Source organism: Sceloporus occidentalis, unplaced genomic scaffold, assembly GCF_023333645.1.
Source record: "Sceloporus occidentalis isolate IW3139 unplaced genomic scaffold, rSceOcc1.0.p SCAF_64, whole genome shotgun sequence".
Lineage (NCBI taxonomy): Eukaryota > Metazoa > Chordata > Lepidosauria > Squamata > Phrynosomatidae > Sceloporus > Sceloporus occidentalis.
In genome coordinates, this window is record NW_028317044.1 from 2650481 (window position 1) to 2657268 (window position 6788).

A 6788-nucleotide genomic window follows, 5' to 3' on the forward strand; every position below is an offset into this window, starting at 1 on the left:
AAAGTATTCAGATAAACTTGTTCTGTATTATTTCCAAGGCTTTGCCAAGGTTGGTATCTAAGCCACATACTTCTGCACCATATAGACAAATAGATAGACAAAATAGATAGAGACAAAATGTGTCGGGGAGAGAGGCAACGTGTGCCATGATCCCCCTCTTCTTCCCTTCTATGACCAGGCCTCACAGTGATATTATTTAACACCACTCCTTGTCGTTTTTATCATTGTTTGTCAATGTAATGTTTGTTAATGTAATGTTTAATATCGTTTTAATAGTGCCGGGTTCATTTATGTCAGGGGTAGGGATAGAATTCAGATTTATGGTATCGTGTTGCAAACTTTTATGTATGTCCTTTTGTCCTGAGTCTAACCCGCCTCGATTCGTTCGAGAAAAGGAGGGATATGAATAAATCATATTATTGTTATGAAAACCGAGGTCCCGCTGTCTGCCGCCTTCGGCAGCGATGGAGCTTTTCCTGGGAAGCTGAGAGGAAGATTTAGCGGCCGTGCCGTTTCAGCCCCTGCCCTAAATTTGGAGGGTTTCCTGGTTTTCTTTTCACCGACTGAAGCAGAGGAGTAAGTGGAAGTGATCTATCAACAGCTGTAGTAAACGGTGGTGGAAAACCCAGGAACAAGACCTCAGGACGCGGAAGAGCTGAGAAAGAGGTGTAGTGCTAGCGGCCGTGTCAATGGAGGGTGAATGGAGTGCGGATTGTACCGGGCGACAACTGGCAAAACCGCTCTTTCGCCCAACCCTAACCTTAGACCCATCCCTTGCCCACAGCCTTCGGAGGGTGTCATGAATGATGCCAGGGCACAGGAGGTCCCCTGAGTGTGTCAGGACCCTCCCCGAATTGTCTGTTTCTGGACTAGCAGCACAGTGGCAGCGTGGCATTGGGCCAATCCCCATCTCCTATCCTTGAGCAACATCCAGGCAGCGTCAGACTCCTAAGCGAAAACAGGGGCATCGTCCACCTGTGACTTTCCACAACTACAGTATGAATTCCAACTGATAATGACCCATGAAGGCAAATTGATGAAAACTTCCATGGAGTTGCAGACGAGACCCAGAGCGTAGTCTCCAATGTTGGCATCACCCTCCTAAACCGTGCAGTGAGGGACAATCTTGGTCCGTAAGAGATGGAGACCAACTCCAGCATCAGCACCAGAACTGGACAGATGGCTGCCCAGTACCACACTCTGCTCCTGGATTGACAGCAGAATGATGGAGTGACATTGCACAAATTGCCACCTCTCATGCCTGAGCCACTTCTAGGAAGCATGAGGCTCTTAAGTGATACCCAACAGGGCCGTTGCAACTGTCACCAGCACCACCAATGACGTTCTCAGCCTCCAGTTTGCCATCTTCCACTGCCCCTGGGTCCCCTCTGAGGATATGCCTGGGACCCCAATCGCTGAGAGCTTTCTCAGGCTCCAGGTTGCCAGGTTCTGATATCTCAGGATCCCTACTGTTAATGACCATGGAAGCCAACTGCTGAAAACTTCCATGGAGTTGAAGACGATCCAGAGCATAGCCTCAAACGGTGGCAATGCCGTCCTAAACTGCGCAGTTGAGGAGCAACCTCAGTCCCTACAAAACACATATCACCCTCAGCATTGGCACCAAATTGAGGTTGCTGCCTGTCCTCCATGGCTGTCAGCAGACAGGAGGGAATCACATTGCGAGGAGCATGTCCTTCCTCTCCTTGAGCAACACTGTGGTACTGAGAAGGATAGATTTCAATAATCAATATTCAGCTTATAAATATAAAGTAGAAATGTAGAAAGCAGAGCCACATTAGATTTAAACGGCCCCAGCAAAGGATGCAGAGCAGAAATGTTTAAAGAACAAAATGATCCTCATCAAGGCCCCATATGGCGCCTGGAACTGCTCTGAAAGCCATAATAAATCAAAGATAAGAGTGCAGGATAACACCTAGGTGATAAGGAAGCCAAATGTACCTTGGCTCCAAGCCAAGCTGAGGCTCCTGTGTTTGTGCCTGTGCCTTTACCATCTGGGCAGCAGCTGAGGCAAGGAACTTGGACAGGGGGCGGGGCCAAGGCCTCTGAGGCTTCTTCTGCCCTGCTGCATTACCACCAGCCAGCTCCAAGCCAAGCTGAGGCTCCTGTGTTTGTGCCTGTGCCCCCTCCGCCTCCTCGCCGGACTCCGCAGCCAGAGCCGCGCTTCTGCCGGGCGGCCTCCTCCCGGGGTGTCGGAGGTGCGCAACTGCGCACCGCCCCGGGAGTGCCGCCCACGGACTGGAAGGGCACCGTTACGGGACTCTTTTTTTAGGCTGCTTTGGCGCTTTGCGGCAGCCGGGAGTGGGCCCTTTAAAGACTTCTGGGGGGAAGACAGGGAGAGTGCTCGCCAGGTGAGAGCGGCGAGCTTAAAAGCTGGCGTTCCGGACCTTCCTGCCACGCCCCCTCCGCCTCCTCGCCGGACTCCGCAGCCAGAGCCGCGCTTCTGCCGGGCGGCCTCCTCCCGGGGTGTCGGAGGTGCGCAACTGCGCACCGCCCCGGGAGAGCCGCCCACTGACTGGAAGGGCACTGTTGCGGGACTCTTTTTTTAGGCTGCTTTGGCGCTTTGCGGCAGCCGGGAGTGGGCCCTTTAAAGACATCTGGGGGGAAGACAGGGAGAGTGCTCGCCAGGTGAGAGCGGCGAGCTTAAAAGCCGGCGTTCCGGACCTTCCTGCCACGCCCCCTCCGCCTCCTCGCCGGACTCCGCAGCCAGAGCCGCGCTTCTGCCGGGCAGCCTCCTCCCGGGGTGTCGGAGGTGCGCAACTGCGCACCGCCCCGGGAGAGCCGCCCACGGACTGGAAGGGCACTGTTGCGGGACTCTTTTTTTAGGCTGCTTTGGCGCTTTGCGGCAGCCGGGAGTGGGCCCTTTAAAGACATCTGGGGGGAAGACAGGGAGTTTTTACTGCGCAGTTTTTACTGGGCTAGGGAGGTTATGGGTTAGCCTAGAGCAGAGGATGCCTGACGTGGCTAACCTCTGCTCTTTAAGTTGCTGGAGAAGGGTGGGGGGAGGTCATGGATGCGGGGGATGCATGGGCTGGGGAGGAAGGGGATAACATCGCTTTGAGCGGAGCTCCCATTGAGGTAGTGTGGGGCAGAGGGAGGTATGGCGGTGGGAGGAGGGACTTGCGTTCCAGGGGAAGGCGAGATCGATGCGTTATATCTATCTCTCCTTCCTGTCCCCCTCCCAACCTAAGGGACCTGAGGGTCACTCCAACCGTGCCACAAACCCTGTTGCTGCTCCTGTGCAACGCCAGATCGATCAACAACAAGTCCCACATCCTCCACGATCTGTTGGAGGACCAAGGTTGCGATCTGGCTTGCATTACCGAGACCTGGCTTGGGTCTGAAGGGGATGCTGTGTGGGTTCAGGCCCTGCCTGCCGGGTTCTCGGTGAAGGACCAGCCCAGGTTAGGTGGGCGGGGGGGGGAGTGGCCTTGATACATAGGAACACCGTGTCCCTCACTAGGAACCACATCCGACAGACGTCCTATATCGAGTGTATCTACCTGACCCTAAAAGCGAGGGACAGTCTAGGGATTCTGTTGGTGTATCAGCCACCCCATGCGCTAACGGACTCCCTTAACGAGCTGACACAGCTGGTCGCTGAACTGATGCTGGAGACGCCCAGGCTACTTGTCCTGGGCGACTTCAACATCTCCCTCACGGCCAGCTATGTTCCACCCGGTGCAGCTCGCGAATTCATGGATACCATGGCGGCCATGGGCCTGTCCCAGCTGATTGTGGGTCCTACGCATTGTGCGGGTAATACTCTCGATTTGGTCTTTTGTTCGGATGCGGAAAATCCGTGGGCGGAAATAACTAATATTTCCCCCCTGCCATGGACGGATCATTTCCTGGTTGAGGCGAAAATCAAGGTCTCTACCCAGATCCCTCCCGGGGGTGGTGGACCTATTAGGATGGTCCACCCTCGAAGGCTAATGGAACCTGAACGGTTCCAGGAAGCCCTAGAGGGATATACATGGTTGGAAGTGACGGCGACTCTGTTGATGCCCTGACTGGTATTTGGAATACCGGTCTCTCAAGGGCTATACACAGTATCGCTCCCAAGCGCCCTCTCAGACCCGCTTCCAAACGTAAGCCCTGGTATACGGAAGATCTCCGGGCAAGGAAGCGGGAGCTGCGACGGCTAGAGTACCGTTGGCGGAAACACCTTCGCTTAAACAACAAGACTCTCCTAGACCAACTGTTAGTGGACTACGGAGAGGCGATACGAGCAGCTAAGAATTCGTTCTATGCTGCTCGTGGCGCGTCCGCGGAGTCGCGTCCAGCAGAGTTGTTCAGGGTAGTCAGGGAGCTAACTCGGCTCCCTCCTGCCCCGAACCAGATCCTTGAACCTTCTAAGGCCTGCTGTGACCAATTTAACAACTTCTTCGCGGATAAAACTTCTCGGATAAGCGAAGGTCTTGACGCCGACATTCAAGCAGAACCTAGGGTAGAGGCATCCAGAGCCTCCGTGGACTTTGTTAAACTGGATCGGTTTGAGTTGGTAAGTACCGAGGATGTGGACAAGATCCTCGGAAGTGTTCGGAAGACAACCTGTTCTCTCGATCCCTGTCCCTCGTGGCTAGCAGCCCAGGGGGGACCGGCAGTGACTTCACTGTTACGCCGGATCATTAATACATCCTTGAGGGAAGGGCAATTTCCATCTGATCTCAAATTGGCCACTGTAAAACCTTTATTAAGAAAGCCCTCCCTTGACCCCCTGGTACATAATAATTATCGGCCAGTCTCGCTGCTGCCATTTCTGGGGAAGGTGATCGAGAGGGCGGTTGCAATCCAGCTTCAGGCGGTCTTGGATGATACGGATTATCTGGACCCATTTCAAACTGGCTTTCGGGCGGGTTACGGGGTTGAGACGGCCATGGTCGCCTTGGTCGATGATCTCCGTCTGGGCATCGACAGGGGAAGCGTGTCCCTGTTGGTGCTCTTGGACATCTCAGCGGCTTTCGATACCATAGACCATGGTATCCTTCTGGGGCGCCTGGCAGAGGTGGGAATCGGGGGCACTGCGCTCCAGTGGTTCCGGTCCTACCTCTCCGGGAGGTCCCAGATGGTGCAGCTGGGAGACGTGTGCTCCGATGAGAGGGCCCTTATAACTGGGGTCCCTCAAGGAGCCATTCTGTCTCCCATGCTATTTAACATTTACATGAAACCGCTGGGAGAGATCATCCGGAGACATGGGGCGCGGGGTTATCAATACGCTGATGACACCCAAATAATTTTCTCTATGTCTCCGACTGATGCAGTGACCGGGGATGGTGTCTCTCCTCTCGTGGCCTGTCTGGAGTCAGTAATGGGCTGGATGAGGGAAAACCGACTCAAGCTGAATCCAGAGAAAACGGAGGTACTCGTGATAGGTTCCCCTGGTCCAGGAATGGCGGTGGTTCCACCTGTCTTGAACGGGGTCACGCTCCCTGTGAAGGACTCTGTGCGCAGTCTGGGGGTGTTTCTTGACTCGTCCCTTCGCCTGACTGCTCAGGTGAATGCGACGGTCAAGAGCACCTGTCATCAGCTTCGGCTTATTCGCCAGCTGCGCCCATACCTGGCCCAGAGGGACCTTGAAACTGTGGTACATGCTCTGGTAACCTCGAGACTGGACTTCTGCAATGTACTCTACATGGGGCAACCCTTATACCAAACCCGGAAGCTACAAATGGTGCAGAACATGGCAGCCAGGCTGGTCACTGGCACTTCCAGGGCCAGCCATATAACACCGGTATTAAAAGATCTCCATTGGCTGCCCATTCGCTTCCGGGCGCAATATAAGGTGTTGGTGATGACCTATAAAGCCCTAAACGGCTTGGGCCCAGGATACCTGAAGGACCGCCTCTCCCCATACATTCCGCCCCGCACCCTCAGAACATCTGGGCAGCAATTACTTAGGGTTCCTGGGGCAAGATTTGTCTCCACTACTAGGAGGACATTCTCCATCGCCGCCCCGGCCCTTTGGAACACGCTGCCCATAGAGCTCCGCTCAGCCACCTCCCTGGCCCAATTTAGACGGGACTTAAAGACCTTCCTGTTTGGGATCGCATTCCCTGATTAAAGTCCTCTAGGCCTCCTCCCTCCACACTGGCAAGGGATTGGCTAATCCGGGGCTTTTCTGTCTTTGTTTTTATTGATTTATTGTATGGATTTTACTGCGTATGTATTGTTTTAATTTGTTGTAAACCGCCCTGATCTGATGGAAGGGCGGTATATAAATAAAAATTTTATTTATTTTATTTATTAAGTATATTTTAATCTATTCATGTATCTTTGCTCTGATTGTAAGAAAATTCTACATGTTTAAATTCCCTATGACCAATGAGATGTATTTGAGCGTCTCTTTGTTTGAACCCCTATAAAAGTGGCCATTTTCCTTTAGTCTTGGTCACAGAATCTTTGGAATATTAATTTATTTTGGGACTGCTGGCACATTAAAAGATTCTGTGTTTTCAACTGACTTTGGTCCCCCTCATTCCTCTGCTCTGTCAAGCCAAAGGTTTGCTGTGGGATGGTGAGAGAAGCTCCAGGTGGCTGTTTTCCACAACAGTGCCGTCGGTCTCCTAAGCTCTGGCAAAGAGGGACATCGCCACGGTCATCAAAGCCACCAGCAACTTTTTCCGGCTGCAGTTTGCCATCTTGCAGTACCTCTGGGACCATGTTGAAGAGGTTTCATGAGTCTCTATCACTGAGGACTTCAGTGACGAAATCAAGAGCGTAGTCTCAAATGGTGGAGTCCTCCTCCTAAACTGTGGAGTGAGGAA